The following is an 18,172-nucleotide window of genomic DNA, read 5'->3' as shown; positions in this document are numbered from 1 at the left end:
TCTTAAGCGTTGCTTACCTTTTGAAACTAGTCTTCGTTAGGATTAAGAAATTTTTGTTTTCAAACTATTTCCAACTTATCAAAAGAGATCTTGTAACCAAAGTCAGTTGAGAATATAACATCCTGCTTCTGTTCATAGATAGCAAAGGATCTTTAATTTGTTACGATGCAGACTATAATAATGTCACATTATTTGGTATTATTCCAAATCATTCATAAAGTTTTACTCCGAACAGATTATAGCGAAAACCTCATTGGTGATTCGTTATGTTTCTTGTTTTTTGAAATATCGAAATAAACTAGGTTCAATATTTTAAGCCTCTAACCAAAAGAAGTATCTTTCGTTTCTGGAATAAACGGAGTTATTTGAGATTTAGATGACACTTTCTGGAAAACAAAGGTTGATATGTTACTGCAAATGTTTTCATCTTTTTTTTTCACATCACATTGAGGAAATAGAATGCAATAGCTTTAATTGCAAAAGTTAATTTTTTCTTATTACAGTGTGATTCAATAAGCAACAAGGGAGATACTTATGTTTCTCTCGAGATATTGAACAATATATTTAGCAATATTCAAAAACATTAGCAATATGTAGGGAATCATTTGGCATTCGTTGTGTAAATTATGATTGTTCCCAAGGAGACGGCTAAATACAACACAATAATCTTTACATCACGAGTCAAAAATAGACATCACAACTTCAGCAAATATGTATCACTTAAACAAAACACAAAGTAAATAACTTTCAGGTAAGAACAATTGTCTAAAATGAATTTCATCCTAAGAACACAAAATGTTATTTATCATTTAAAGATATTTCAATAGGAAAACTTAAGTTCTAACTATTCCAGACAAGCATAAGTCAATTCCATATTACCTTAGAGTTTTCCAGATACCCCAGTTCAGATCGTAGCTGATCTAGATTTTGTTCTGTGATCTATTTTCAAGAGAAGATTACGTACGTTGCTGTACATTAGGCGCTAGGAAAGAAAATTGACTTGAGAACATTAGAAAATAAAGTATGAATTGTTGGCAGTTAAAATGTTAAGAAAGTATGGCAGTTTCTTTTAACAGAGAAAAAATACTTACGCTCATATAAAAGTTTACAGTAAAGATTCATATTACCTTTCAAATTTTCTTTAATAATTACAACAACTGTTTCAACGATTAATGAAACAATAATAGTGTTTTTTACTAGTGAATAAAATTTCAGATGAGGACGGTTAGAAACCTAAAACATGTTCCTACTTAAAACATATTAATCAGATATAATAGTGAAGAAAATAATTTCGATAAATAATGAAGCTTTACCATAGTTGAACTAACACCATACCAGAAACTGTCGTGAAAATATTTAATTTTGTAAACTAAATTTACGTTAGTTTCTAATGTCTAAAAATGCAATAGGTTAACATCAAACAAAATGCAAGGGAAATCTGAAACCAAACCAATATAGTATTATGCCGGGTTTCTTGGTATATGACAAGTTTTCCATATTTTGATATAAGTCTACACCACGTGTAAAGATTATGTGATGAAATGAATATTTTACCTGTACTGGGTTAGACTTTTGTGCCTTTCAGTAGTCACCAAGTACAGGTTCGTTTTGTTGCATATGGAAAAGAATTAAAATAAACCAATTACTTCATTTACCTCTGCATTTGATTAGAATATGCAATAAGAATGGTATTTATTTGTTTCTGAAAACTGGCGGTGTTCATTGAATTGGCCTTCAAAGTATCGTAGTTAACATAAAATGGTAGATTTCTGAATTTGAAGTCACTTTAAAAAATTTAAAAAATCGTACCAAAGGTATCTCAAATTCAAAAAAACCTGGTACTCTCTTTGCACGCATCCTCGATTTCTATTATAGCAATGTTTTCTCAATGATATTTAAAATAACTAAACTTATGGAATTAAACCAGATTCTATCAATTTAAGAAGAAACTATTAAATTTTAATGCTTCAGCTCTTTGATATTATAATGCGAGTATTGACGGCAACTAGTTATTAGGATATATTGTTAATTCTTACATGTTACTGATCTTGATATTCCGAGGTAGCCAGCAGAAAAACGATCTCTTCGATTTTAGATTGGTCGACTTGTAGAAAGAGGTGTAATAACGGAAATCTGTGTTTAATTATACTGTTGCTGTTTTATTCATAATTATTAATGAAAGTAACTTAAGTTTTTAATTCTAAGAACTATAATAGTCACATATTTTACCAGAAATAAATTCCTTAAATGTACATTTTGTTTTTAGTAGACAGAAGTAAATAGTTCATTATTATTTCGTTTTATTCGTTATTTAAGCAATGTTAGTGGAAATTGTCTTGAAGAAACTAAACTAGGTTGGAAATTTCAAGTATCCAGTCCAAAAGCATAGTTTTTATTCTGGAATTGATGAAGTAAATTTTGCTTTGAAGGAAATTCTTAAATGCCACAATGAGTTGGTATATTATTTCTAACAAAGTTCATCTTCATAACATGTTCACGATATTGGTTCCACGATGGGTAATAAACAACAATTAATCGTCCACATATTTTAAGCTGACAATGCTTATATTCATTTCAAAACAAGCTATGATTTTTTGTCCATATCCCAAAATATTACACAATATATAGGAAAATGTTTGAAACTTATTGCGTAGGTTACTATATCCTAAACGGATTTTAATAGATTTAAAACCTAAACATCTCTACTATACAAATAATATATTAAACGTCTACTACAGGAAATTCTTATCCCATGTGAAAAGGAATCACAAAATGTAGATCGATATTTAATTTTTAAAGAAATTATTATGAAACTCTTGTACGGAAAAACTTTATTCAAAAGCAAATCAATTCAAATATTGTCTAAAGGTATAACTAAAATTGTAATGGCTTGCTGTAGACGGGAAATTAATCAGGGAAATAAATTTGGCCATTGATTTAAGGTGACAATTTGAGTGTGTTGAACCAAGCGTAACTTAGAGCGTAGCAGAAATGAATTCATAAACCCATATATCGGTAAGATATTCGAAATTTAAATCCCCGCTAAAAATTCAGTGCATCGGCCGGGAATCGAACCCGGGCCGCCCGCGTGGCAGGCGAGCATTCTACCACTGAACCACCGATGCCAATACAAGAGAATTTTATTTACTATTGAATTAATAACACTTCTTAAACTAATGTTATGTTCGGACCTTAAATCGAGGAACAAACTTTTACATGCTGGAAAACTTTAATGCTTCAAAATTGTGTTCCGCATTCGATTCAATAAACGCTTTCCCTCAGAAGCTAGCAAAATGGTATCACATTTGTTCATAATTTCATTACATAAAGATATTATGATTCATATACATATATACTATTCATTCGAAATTCCATCTCAGATGACATTCGTTTCTTTAGAATATGCAATTCAATTGGAATAAACCTACCTTTTTATCCCTGCATTTTTCATTCTCGTATGGAATAAGTTGGTTTTACTTTCGAAAATGTATCGCTTTCTAAAAACAGACATTAAATTATTGTATTTTACACAAACCAAGCTACAGATTTCTTAATTAGTAAACGTATTTTAACACTTTTATACAGTTTTACCTCAAACTTGTTAAAAGGGATACTCTCAATTCATACTGTATCATCTTTCCATTAAACCTATGTTTTCTATTACTTAAACTTTATGCCAATAATATGAAGGATAAATAATCCTATTCAAGTAGATCAAAGAGAATTTCTCATAATAAGAGAAAATATTTATTTAAATAAATTGACGAGTGTATGTCAGAGTTCATATATTGATGGCACCTAGTTACCAGCATTCTTGTAGTCTTAAGCGTTGCTTACCTTTTGAAACTAGTCTTCGTTAGGATTAAGAAATTTTTGTTTTCAAACTATTTCCAACTTATCAAAAGAGATCTTGTAACCAAAGTCAGTTGAGAATATAACTTCCTGGTCTGTTCATAGATAGCAAAGGATCTTTAATTTGTTACGATGCAGACTATAATAATGTCACATTATTTGGTATTATTCCAAATCATTCATAAAGTTTTACTCTGAACAGATTATAGCGAAAACCCCATTGGTGATTCGTTATGTTTCTTGTTTTTTGAAATATCGAAATAAACTAGGTTCAATATTTTAAACCTCTAACCAAAAGAAGTATCTTTCGTTTCTGGAATAAACGGAGTTATTTGAGATTTAGATGACACTTTCTGGAAAACAAAGGTTGATATGTTACTGCAAATGTTTTCCTGTTTTTTTTTCACATCACATTGAGGAAATAGAATGCAATAGCTTTAATTGCAAAAGTTAATTTTTTCTTATTACAGTGTGATTCAATAAGCAACAAGGGAGATACTTATGTTTCTCTCGAGATATTGAACAATATATTTAGCAATATTCAAAAACATTAGCAATATGTAGGGAATCATTTGGCATTCGTTGTGTAAATTATGATTGTTCCCAAAAAGACGGCTAAATATAACACATTAATCTTTACATCACGAGTCAAAAATAGACATCACAACTTCAGCAAATATGTATCACTTAAACAAAACACAAAGTAAATAACTTTCAGGTAAGAACAATTGTCTAAAATGAATTTCATCCTAAGAACACAAAATGTTATTTATCATTTAAAGATATTTGAATAGGAAAACTTAAGTTCTAACTATTCCAGACAAGCATAAGTCAATTCCATATTACCTTAGAGTTTTCCAGATACCCCAGTTCAGATCGTAGCTGATCTAGATTTTGTTCTGTGATCTATTTTCAAGAGAAGATTACGTACGTTGCTATACATTAGGCGCTAGGAAAGAAAATTGACTTGAGAACATTAGAAAATAAAGTATGAATTGTTGGCAGTTAAAATGTTAAGAAAGTATGGCAGTTTCTTTTAACAGAGAAAAACTACTTACGCTCATATAAAAGTTTACAGTAAAGATTCATATTATCTTTTAAATTTTCTTTAATAATTAAAAAACTGTTTCAAAGATTAATGAAACAATAATAGTGTTTTTACTAGTGAATTAAATTTCAGATGAGGACGGTTAGAAACCTAAAACATGTTCCTACTTAAAACATATTAACCAGATATAACAGTGAAGAAGATAATTTCGATAAATAATGAGGCTTTACCATAGTTGAACTAACACCATACCAGAAACTGTCGTGAAAATATTTAATTTTGTAAACTAAATTTACGTTAGTTTCTAATGTCTAAGAATGCAATAGGTTAACAACAAACAAACTGCAAGGGAAATCTGAAACCAAACCAATATAGTATTATGCCGGGTTTCTTGGTATATGACAAGTTTTCCATATTTTGATATAAGTCTACACCACGTGTAAAGATTATGTGATGAAATGAATATTTTACCTGTACTGGGTTAGACTTTTATGCCTTTCAGTAGTCACCAAGTACAGGTTCGTTTTGTTGCATATGGAAAAGAATTAAAATAAACCAATTACTTCATTTACCTCTGCATTTGATTAGAATATGCAATAAGAATAGTATTTATTTGTTTCCGAAAACTGGCGGTGTTCATTGAATTGGCCTTCAAAGATCGTAGTTAACATAAAATGGTAGATTTCTGAATTTGAAGTCACTTTAAAAAATTTAAAAAATCGTACCAAAGGTATCTCAAATTCAATAGAAGCTGGTACTCTCTTTGCACGCATCCTCGATTTCTATTATAGCAATGTTTTGTCAATGATATTTAAAATAACTAAACTTATGGAATTAAACCAGATTCTATCAATTTAAGTAGAAACTATTAAATTTTAATGCTTCAGCTCTTTGATATTATAATGCGAGTATTGACGGCAACTAGTTATTAGGATATATTGTTAATTCTTACATGTTACTGATCTTGATATTCCGAGGTAGCCAGCAGAAAAACGATCTCTTCGATTTTAGATTGGTCGACTTGTTGAAAGAGGTGTAATAACGGAAATCTGTGTTTAATTATACTGTTGCTGTTTTATTCATAATTATTAATGAAAGTAAGTTAAGTTTTTAATTCTAAGAACTATAATAGTCACATATTTTACCAGAAATAAATTCCTTAAATGTACATTTTGTTTTTAGTAGACAGAAGTAAATAGTTCATTATTATTTCGTTATATTCGTTATTTAAGCAATGTTGGTGGAAATTGTCTTGAAGAAAATAAACTAGGTTGGAAATTTCAAGTATCCAGTCCAAAAGCATAGTTTTTATTTTGGAATTGATGAAGTAAATTTTGCTTTGAAGGAAATTCTTAAATACCACAATGAGTTGGTATATTATTTCTAACAAAGTTCATCTTCATAACATGTTCACGATATTGGTTCCACGATGGGTAATAAACAACAATTAATCGTCCACATATTTTAAGCTGACAATGCTTATATTCATTTCAAAACAAGCTATGATTTTTTGTCCATATCCCCAAAAATATTACACAATATATAGGAAAAAGTTTGAAATTTATTGCGTAGGTTACTATATCCTAAACGGATTTTAATAGATTTGAAACCTAAACATCTCTACTATACAAAAAATATATTAAACGTCTACTACAGGAAATTCTTATCCCATGTGAAAAGGAATCACAAAATGTAGATCGATATTTAATTTTTAAAGAAATTATTATGAAACTCTTGTACGGAAAAACTTTATTCAAAAGCAAATCAATTCAAATATTGTCTAAAGGTATAACTAAAATTGTAATGGCTTGCTGTAGACGGGAAATTAATCAGGGACATAAATTTGGCCATTGATTTAAGGTGACAATTTGAGTGTGTTGAACCAAGCGTAACTTAGAGCGTAGCAGAAATGAATTCATAAACCCATATATCGGTAAGATATTCGAAATTTAAATCCCCGCTAAAAATTCAGTGCATCGGCCGGGAATCGAACCCGGGCCGCCCGCGTGGCAGGCGAGCATTCTACCACTGAACCACCGAAGCCAATACAAGAAAATTTTATTTACTATTGAATTAATAACACTTCTTAAACTAATGTTATGTTCGGACCTTAAATCGAGGAACAAACTTTTACATGCTGGAAAACTTTAATGCTTCAAAATTGTGTTCCGCATTCGATTCAATAAACGCTTTCCCTCAGAAGCTAGCAAAATGGTATTACATTTGTTCATAATTTCATTACATAAAGATATTATGATTCATATAAATATATACTATTCATTCGAAATTCCATCTCAGATGACATTCGTTTCTTTAGAATATGCAATTCAATTGGAATAAACCTACCTTTTTATCCCTGTTTTTTTTCATTCTCGTATGGAATAAGTTGGTTTTACTTTCGAAAATGTATCGCTTTCTAAAAACAGACATTAAATTATTGTATTTTACACAAACCAAGCTACAGATTTCTTAATTAGTAAACGTATTTTAACACTTTTATACAGTTTTACCTCAAACTTGTTAAAAGGGATACTCTCAATTCATACTGTGTCATCTTTCCATTAAACCTATGTTTTCTATTACTTAAACTTTATGCCAATAATATGAAGGATAAATAATCCTATTCAAGTAGATCAAAGAGAATTTCTCATAATAAGAGAAAATATTTATTTAAATAAATTTACGAGTGTATGTCAGAGTTCATATATTGATGGCACCTAGTTACCAGCATTTTTGTAGTCTTAAGCGTTGCTTACCTTTTGAAACTAGTCTTCGTTAGGATTAAGAAATTTTTGTTTTCAAACTATTTCCAACTTATCAAAAGAGATCTTGTAACCAAAGTCAGTTGAGAATATAACTTCCTGCTTCTGTTCATAGATAGCAAAGGATTTTTAATTTGTTACGATGCAGACTATAATAATGTCACATTATTTGGTATTATTCCAAATCCTTCATAAAGTTTTACTCCGAACAGATTATAGCGAAAACCTCATTGGTGATTCGTTATGTTTCTTGTTTTTTGAAATATCGAAATAAACTAAGTTCAATATTTTAAGCCTCTAACCAGAAGAAGTATCTTTCGTTTCTGGAATAAACGGAGTTATTTGAGATTTAGATGGCACTTTCTGGAAAACAAAGGTTGATATGTTACTGCAAATGTTTTCATGTTTTTTTTTTCACATCACATTGAAGAAATAGAATGCAATAGCTTTAATTGCAAAAGTAAATTTTTTCTTATTACAGTGTGATTCAATAAGCAACAAGGGAGATACTTACGTTTCTCTCGAGATATTGAACAATATATTTAGCAATATTCAAAAACATTAGCAATATGTAGGGAATCATTTGGCATTCGTTGTGTAAATTATGATTGTTCCCAAGGAGACGGCTAAATATAACACATTAATCTTTACATCACGAGTCAAAAATAGACATCACAACTTCAGCAAATATGTATCACTTAAACAAAACACAAAGTAAATAACTTTCAGGTAAGAACAATTGTCTAAAATGAATTTCATCCTAAGAACACAAAATGTTATTTATCATTTAAATATATTTGAATAGGAAAACTTAAGTTCTAACTAATCCAGACAAGCATAAGTCAATTCCATATTACCTTAGAGTTTTCCAGATACCGCAGTTCAGATCGTAGCTGATCTAGATTTTGTTCTGTGATCTATTTTCAAGAGAAGATTACGTACGTTGCTATACATTAGGCGCTAGGAAAGAAAATTGACTTGAGAACATTAGAAAATAAAGTATGAATTGTTGGCAGTTAAAATGTTAAGAAAGTATGGCAGTTTCTTTTAGCAGAGAAAAAATACTTACGCTCATATAAAAGTTTACAGTAAAGATTCATATTATCTTTTAAATTATCTTTAATAATTACAACAACTGTTTCAACGATTAATGAAACAATAATAGTGTTTTTTACTAGTGAATAAAATTTCAGATGGGGACGGTTAGAAACCTAAAACATGTTCCTACTTAAAACATATTAACCAGATATAATAGTGAAGAAGATAATTTCGATAAATAATGAAGCTTTACCATAGTTGAACTAACACCATACCAGAAACTGTCGTGAAAATATTTAATTTTGTAAACTAAATTTACGTTAGTTTCTAATGTCTAAAAATGCAATAGGTTAACAACAAACAAAATGCAAGGGAAATCTGAAACCAAACCAGTATAGTATTATGCCGGGTTTCTTGGTATATGACAAGTTTTCCATATTTTGATATAAGTCTACACCACGTGTAAAGATTATGTGATGAAATGAATATTTTACCTGTACTGGGTTAGACTTTTGTGCCTTTCAGTAGTCACCAAGTACAGGTTCGTTTTGTTGCATATGGAAAAGAATTAAAATAAACCAATTACTTCATTTATCTCTGCATTTGATTAGAATATGCAATAAGAATGGTATTTATTTGTTTCCGAAAACTGGCGGTGTTCATTGAATTGGCCTTCAAAGTATCGTAGTTAACATAAAATGGTAGATTTCTGAATTTGAAGTCACTTTAAAAAATTTAAAAAATCGTACCAAAGGTATCTCAAATTCAATAGAAGCTGGTACTCTCTTTGCACACATCCTCGGTTTCTTTTATAGAAATGTTTTCTCAATGATATTTAAAATAACTAAACTTATGGAATTAAACCAGATTCTATTAATTTAATGAGAGTAGATAGGGAATGGGGATTCTGCAGACAAATTTATTATTAGCCCATTTTAGCTATATGTCACCCTATCATCTCTAAAAACTTCTAATCTGCTCCTAATAATTTCTAACGCACTCCCTACCCCAAATAACTTCTATCACATCTTAAATAACTTCTATCTTACTCATAATAACTTCTAATGCATTCTATCAGTAAATTTAGTTACAAAAATCACTAAATCTGGTTAAAAAATCACTAAATCTAGTTACAAAAACAAAAAATCACTAAATCTAGTTACAAAATCTGGTTATTACCGGTTTTGACTTCAAAAATCATTAAATCTGGTTACAAAAAATCACTAAATTTAGTTACAAAAATAAAAAATTACTAAATCTAGTTACAAAAAGTCACTAAATCTAGTTAAAAATAAAAAAAATCACTAAATCTAGTAAAATAAAATTAAAAAACACTTTTATGATATTACCATAAAAGTTAACTAAATTTTACTTAAAACTAAACTATACATAATTACTCACTAACACCTATCAACTACACCACACATAAAATTTAACTAAATTTTACCTAAAACTAAACTATACATAAAAGTTAACTAAATTTTACCTAAAACTATACTATACATAAAAGTTAACTTAATTTTACCTAAAACTAAACTATACATAAAAGTTAATTAAATATGACCTAAAACTAAACTATACATAAAAGTTAATTAAATATGACCTAAAACTAAACTACACCACACATAAAAGTTATTAAATTTTACCTAAAACTAAACTATACATAAAAGTTAATTAAATGTGACTTAAAACTAAACTACACATACATACATTTTAACTATATCTTATAATGCCCCCAAGCTAATGTACTTACACCACCCTCTAGTATATATCTTTTATCATCATTTGAATCTAATGCTAACTTATTTACAGGTATGGTATACACATCATGCTTACAACTTCGAATTAGATTTATATTTTTATATGTTTTCACATCATTGAATAGGGTTTGCTTATAATCATCAAATTGTAACTCTTTTGCTACTACACATTTTGTTATTCCTTTTGCTTTTTCTTCTCTTTATTTTCAACTTTAAATGCATACATCTTTGATCTTAACCCAATAAATTCTGTCATTATTTTACCATTGTTTTCATCCTTCATCTTTCCTAATACTTTTTTGTTTACTAGTGGTATTCCATATTGATTATCCTTTCCATATTCACTTGTATCAAATAAATCAACCATTTCTTTTAAGTCTTTTTTTAGAAGTCGTCTTTCTCAATTTCATATATAAAACTATCAGTATCCATATAACATAAGCCTATATCAATATCATATTTAGGTTTCATAATGTTGTAATGGAAGTCATACATTAATAGTTTTGACAAATCTAGCACACTCATACCAACATATATAGGTTTGTTGAAGGTCAGTTTTTCTTTTTTCATATGTATCGCACACAAATCTTCAGTAAATGTTGTTCTGTAATCAAAGTTCGGTTTCGCTATTAACTTTTCCACCCTCATTGGATCACATTCTAAGGTAATAGATGGCCTCTTTCTAATGTTTTCCATTGTTTTACCAAATACGCTATTGTTCATTAACTTGTAAAAATCTTTCTAGAAATCATTCTTAGCTCTTGTTCTCATATTTGTATTTAAATCAATATATTCCTTTAACCAGTTTGATTGCTTGAACTCTAATACTCTATGAATTTTCTTTAATATCATCCCAAGTGACATATACAATTTTAAGTTTCTGTAGTGAATAACATATCTTCCTTTATTGTAAAGCATTGTTAATAATTTTGAATGTTTCGATCCTGGTGGACACATATTTTCTGGAGCTAATGGTAGATCTGTATGTTTATCATGTAAGTATTCTGGATATTCTAAATCAACTTCTAATATGTAGCCAGTTTCTGAATCATCTGGAATATTCATCATGTTCATGTAAGGTTGAACCCATTTAAAGTCTTTGTAAGGCATGTATTGACTCATAGCCCATCCATATAAATTATTTGCATCTAGATAAGTTAAATACTTTGAAGGTTCGTCTTTGTTATAATTTTTCATATACTTATTATTTGCTTTTACATATCTCTTACTACATTGTGAAATTCCACCTCTTATACCTTTTTCTATCATTAATATTTTGTCATAGTCAGTTAACATTTCTAGTTTGATCTTAGTCATCTTTAACATTGAATCCCACGATAAACCAGGAGCAGTGAAATACCAAGCAGGATCTAAACCATATGCTCTTAAACACACATCTCTAAAACTTTCAAATACATCAGCTAATATTAATACATCTGTCTTGTTATAAAGTTCTGTATATTCACCTAGATTTTTAATATTGAATAACTTCCAAACATTTTCCGCATGCTCATAATCTTCATCACTGATGTGGGTTTTAGTAAGTTTTTTAAAGAACATTTCTTTTGAAGGTAGTTTTGTTTCTTCTAATCTTTCAATTGAGTCAATATAATCATATGGATACACACCTTTTTTAATTACTAAATCTAACAAATCATTAGGGAAGTACTTTGACGTTTCTCTATATTGTTCTTTTGTAAGGTTATTTGCTAGTTCTGCTAAACTCCTTGGCATAAACCTAAATGAATCTAGAAATCGTAAATTAATTCCATTCTTTTTATCAACCTTCACATATTTTGAGTATGTTATATATTTTTCCTAATTATTTGCAATTAGTTTTATTTCATTCTTATCATAAGCAAGTTCTTTAACAAACAGGTGAGTATCATAACCACTTAAGTTGTGAATAAATACTGGAATAAAATTAGGATTTCGATAGCTTAAGTTACAATAACTGTGAGCTGCACCTCTAAACTTTCCAGTTAAATGATCATGATCTCTTACTTTTGCTTTATTTTCATTTATATCCTTTAAACATTTTCCTAATTCATGTTTCCATTCTTCTAACTTTTCAATCATGCTATCATTATCTTTAGCGAATTGTATTTTCTTATTTAACATATTTATTTGTTTTTCAATTGCTGGTGGTAAATCATTCAAGTTTCTCTCACATATATGACAACTATTGGAATTATTATATATCTCGTTCTCATCTTTAGTTAGGCCATTCATTTCAACTTTTTTGTTATATATTTTTTATTTCTATTGCTTCTTGTTTTAACTTCTCCACAAACTCCTTTGCAGCATCTAAACCAATATAACTAATAGGACGTTTATACACACCATTTGAGTATTTGATGTAATAACAGAAACTCATTGGTAAATGCTTTTGATACTTCACAGTTTTAGAACAATTATGGTCTACTTCCATTTTACATAACAAACATTCAAAATCGGCATATATCGTAAATTGTACTCTAAATGATCTATTATAATTTTGGAACTGTATTTGATTGTCATATGGTTTTGGAAGTTCTATTCTAACAGATTCATGCTCCTTACAATATAGCTCATGTTGTAATTGCTTCTCATTTCTAAAATGTCTTACCAAACATCTATCACAAAAGTACAATTTCTCCTTATGTTTTGTTACTTGACTTCTTATTAATCTCGATAAATCCTTTATCCAACAAAAATGACTATTATTTTCATCTTTTACATATAATAAATTGACGTGTTTATCCTGCTTATTTTTTGTGATTTGAAGTGGGTATATATTATATTCATCATCATAACTATACACGTTAATGGATATGTTACTTCTCTTTTCAAACTTTACTATACCTTTTAATTGTACAGGAAATTCAATACCATTACAATATTTATCTTGTAACTCATTCACAATTTCTGTATAGTGTGAAGGTCGTTGATATTGAGAACATCTATCAATAGGTTTTAAATAACTTGCAATTGAATATAAGAAACATTTATTATCTTGATTTTTAATATTGATTACTGCTTTCTTATCTTTAATTGGTTTAGGAAGGTCAATATAGGAAGAAGCTCGTAATGGTACGTATTTATTTAGTCTGATTTCTAAATGTTTAATTTGATGTAATGTCCATCCTGATCCTCTACCTTGAAATTCCTCCATCTCTCTACATAGTTTTTGTTTAGCATGGGTTATATAATCATCTAAGTCAGTTGATTGTAATATTCTTTCATTCATAGTTTTAAAATTGCGTTCTTGTACGTCTTTATCTTTAATATAATCACAAATGAATACAAGGTTGACTTTTAATGGGTGGTGCTTTAATTCTTCCTTGATTTTGTTAATAACTACTTTCCCACTTATATTTAAAAACTTCACCGGATCTTTATATCCTCCTATGTTTTCAATTGTGATAGTTTGTAATCGTTTCTGTATTGCTGTTTCTTTTGTTTCTACTTTAATTGGTATTCGTTGTGGTTTCGATTCTTAAAAAACATCTTGTTTAGATGGAAATATGTTTCTAATTTGTGAACTGTTTTGTTCATCTTCATATTTTTTAATACGGTCAATAAGTTCAGCCTTTCTTAATTTAGAATAACTTTTTATTCCTTTCCTTTTACAATGGTTTTTAAATTCATCAACTTTCATTGTATATATTTTTCAATTCATCTGGTTCATTTTGATATTGTTCGATTTTTTTGATTAATTCACTCTTATTTAAAGAACTATAGTTAAGAATTTTTTTGACTTTACATATTAGTTTTAGTTTTGTAATCGACATCTCCCTCATCTCCTCACCAGTAAAATTAACATTATTTATATTCATCTTATTTGAAAAAGTACTGTATCGTTTTTTAATATTTACCAAATTTTTTAGTTTATTTTCATAATATTTTTTTCATGTTATATATACCAACATTAGCATACTTATTTTTCCTAACACAACTGCTAATACTTGTACACTCCTGCCATTGTCTACATATATTAGTGTGTTGTGTTAGTATAGGGCTTTTATGGGATCGCCCCATCAAAGTCATTATTAATATGATAAAAACTGAATCATTTTCATAAACTCACTCATCATCATAATTATCATTCACCTTCTTATCCTATTTACCTTTTATGAAATAACCAAAAAATAACATTTATAATATTATATTACTTATATTTATTTAATTATTATGCAAATTATTAAACCCTAACCATTTAATAAACACTTTATTACCTTTTATGAAAATATTCATAAAAGTTAAACATTAAATTTACACTACAACATTTTCCTTATCTTATCAAACTATTATGTGAATTATTAAACCATAAAATATAACATTTATATATTATATTACTTTTATTTATTTAATTATTATGTGAATTATTAAACCATAAAATATAACATTTATAATATTACATTACTATTATCTATCCAACTATTATGTGATTCATCAAACCCTAACCATTTAACAAACACTTTATTACCTTTCTTTCTCAATATTTTTTCAACCAAATACTCATCCTTATATTTAGTTTTCAATAATTCTGGTTCATAAAATCTTCCTCTAACTTCTTCATTGTTTAAATCTTTAATTTTATATGTTGGTGCATTAGATGGTATAACCTCATTAATAACAAACACTTCTGCTGACCAATTTGGTGTATAACCTTTTTCAAACAAGCCTTTAAATTTACTTATACGAACATAATCGCCAATCTTATACTTTAACTTAACAGACTTATATTCTTTCTTATATACTTTTTTCAATATCACATGCTCATTTTTCCTATTCACTTCTACAGGTTTCACACCAATTATTCTATGTACTTTGTTATTATATTCATCAACCAAACCTTGCAATATTTTTAACCACTTATAATTACCTTGAACAGTAAATTTCTTCCACATATTTTGTGTAAGTGTTCTATTGAATCTTTCAACAACAGAAGCTTTTTTACCACGATAGGTTGAATAATGATTAATCCTATTTTCCTCCATCAACTTCTTAAATTCTTTATTGTAAAACTCTTTACCTTGATCAGTTTGTAAGTTACTAGGTTTTCTTACTTTTAACACTGATTCAAATGCTTCTGTAACATTCTTACCACTCTTATCTTTAACAGGAACAGCAAATGCATATTTTGAAAACACATCTGTAATCGTTAGCAAATACTTATACCCTTTATTTAATTTTGAAACACCTTTTAACACACCACTATCCATTTCCACAAGATCTGCTTGCCATAAATCATCTATACCTTTAACAATAACACTTAACCTAGGATAATTCTTTCTAGATGGTTTATGAATTTCTTCTATAATGTCTTCTCTAATACCTTCACCTTCATATAGTCAATCGGGGTTTTTAATGAATTGGGATTTATTAGTACCACATACAACACATATACCTTTCTTAACATATCTCCCATTCTTTGTTTGTTCTATTCTAATGTTATCTATTTTTGTATCTGTTGATTTCTTACACTTAACACAATACATCATACTATTTATTATATGGAAAATTATTAACCTCAATCTATAATTCAAACACTATATCAACTAACAACATCATTCTAAAGATCGGCCTAATTCAAACTATAATTCAAGCATATGTTTGTTTGATGCTGTTGTCGATATTTGATGATTAATACTATAATTAACGGGTGTCGGTATTTGATGATTAATACTATAATTAATGCTGTTGTTGATTAATACTATAATTAATGTTGTTGTTGGTATTTGTTGATTAATACTATAATTGATCATGAACTTCAATCTATAATTCAATCTATAATCAATCTATATAATAACTTCTACAATTCAAACACTGTTCATCTATATAATTTAATCAATATAACATTCTATAACTTAGTCTATAATTCGAACAATAATTCAATCTATATAACAATTTATAATTGACCTGTATAATTCAATTTAGAATGTTGTTATATAGATTGAATTAAAATGTTGTTATATAGATTGAATTAGAATGTTGTTATATAGATTGATTATAGCAAATGGTTTTATGAAAGCTCTCTTTCTATATACATAACAACTTGCAATGGTTGCCCTTCTTCCATAGCTGAATTCTTATTTGCTTGAAACGTAATTATATCACCCTTTTTAATGTTTACAGGTAAATTTTCAATCAAAGTATCACCTAAATATATCTCTAGAAAGTATTTATCCAAACTTAATTCCATGTGCATTATTTTCTCATTATAGAGAAATTTGTAACCATTAGAGAGATTAAATATTCTAAAGATTGGTTCCTTAACATTTTTAGCTCTCAATCGACATATTAAGAGTATAGTTTCCTTCTGCATAATCAATTTAGTAGTATCCATCCTAACCTTTTGAAAATCTTCTTTCTTTATATATGTGTCTTGTAATGTTTTTAATACATCTTCAAATTTGTTTCTATCACCCTCCAATTGACTATTAACATTACTATTTATTAAATCTAGCTGTTGTAAAGTTGCTACATCATGTTGGTCAATTGCATCACCTACATTAACAAGTCTTTTGTTTTTGAAATCAACCCATGTTATATTTGATGTAAAAACTTCACTTACATGATTGTGGTTTGTAGTCCCCCTTTTAGTATTACCAAAGATATCCATATTTATTATATAACAATTCAAATTATTTAACAGCAAGTAAAACAGTTATACGTGCTCCACCAAAATCAATCAAATCACCATTCTCATCTTTAATTGAAACTTTCAAATTATTAAATTTATTGTGATGTATTGGGAAAAATATCTTTTCATTAGGTTCATATATAATTGGTTCTCTAAACTCTGCATTTGTTCTAAATGTTGCGATTAAATCTGTTTCGTTGTGTGTTGTGTCATTGTGTTTTAAAATCATACCTTCTGCTAAATCACAGTGAATATTTATCGTATCAAACGGATGAAACTTTGGTGGCTTATCTCCAACATGTTCTATATTATTAGTTAACTTTTTCTCACTAAAACCTAATACAGTATTAATGGTATCTAAGGTTATATCACAAACCTCACTAAATATTTTAACTCTATTTCTCTTCCTGTCTTCCGTAATTTCAAAAGTATCTTTGAATTCATCAGTGTAGAATGGAAGGTTTGTTTTAATATATTCTTCTAATCCTTTTAAACTATATTGACCAGGTTGAACTATGGCTTGTCTTGTAACTTCAGGTTCTTCACTGCAAAACGTTAATTTGTTGTTCTTTTCTGTAATGTTTGGAGTTAAGTATGTTGTGTAAAATCCTGCAACTGCTACTTCTAAATCGTTTTCAAATGGGTAATGCAATGACATGTTTAATACAGATGAATAACCATTTAAATTAAATACCTTCATTTATTATATAATAAATAACTAATATGGATAATTGGGATATTAAAGTAAGGTTAACACAAGAAACAGCGAAGAGAAAGAGGAATTGTGAGTTGTTACCTGATGATATAAGATGTTTAATAGTTGGACCTAGTGGTTGTGGTAAAACGACGTTAATGATTGATAATTTTTTGTTGGCACCTAAATGGTTAAAATATGCAAATGTTTATATCTATTCTAAAAGTTTAAATAAACCTAAATACCAACACTTAATACAACGTTTTCGAGATATAGAACGTAATATTAAAGATACAGTAGCAATAATAAAAGGAAACAATGAAGAGATTATTCCATTAGATGAATGTGAGGACTATTCTGTGGTAGTATTTGATGATTTTATATTAGAAG

At 28.3% G+C, this 18,172-nt stretch overlaps 2 non-coding genes across 2 annotated transcripts; both read right to left on the bottom strand.

Annotated features, from left to right (window-relative positions):
* Positions 1 to 3,054: 3,054 nt before the first annotated feature.
* Positions 3,055 to 3,125, bottom strand: TRNAG-GCC (transfer RNA glycine (anticodon GCC)). Its single transcript has one exon. It is a non-coding gene; the product is annotated as a tRNA-Gly (tRNA).
* Positions 3,126 to 6,872: 3,747 nt separating this feature from the next.
* TRNAG-GCC (transfer RNA glycine (anticodon GCC)) lies at positions 6,873 to 6,943 on the bottom strand. The gene has a single exon. It is a non-coding gene; the product is annotated as a tRNA-Gly (tRNA).
* Between the last annotated feature and the right edge of the window lie 11,229 nt (positions 6,944 to 18,172).

This window comes from Thermobia domestica, unplaced genomic scaffold (genome assembly GCF_964235325.1).
Source record: "Thermobia domestica unplaced genomic scaffold, izTheDome1.hap1.1 HAP1_SCAFFOLD_151, whole genome shotgun sequence".
In the NCBI taxonomy this organism is placed as follows: Eukaryota; Metazoa; Arthropoda; class Insecta; order Zygentoma; family Lepismatidae; genus Thermobia; species Thermobia domestica.
This window is presented reverse-complemented; position numbering and strand designations above follow the sequence as displayed.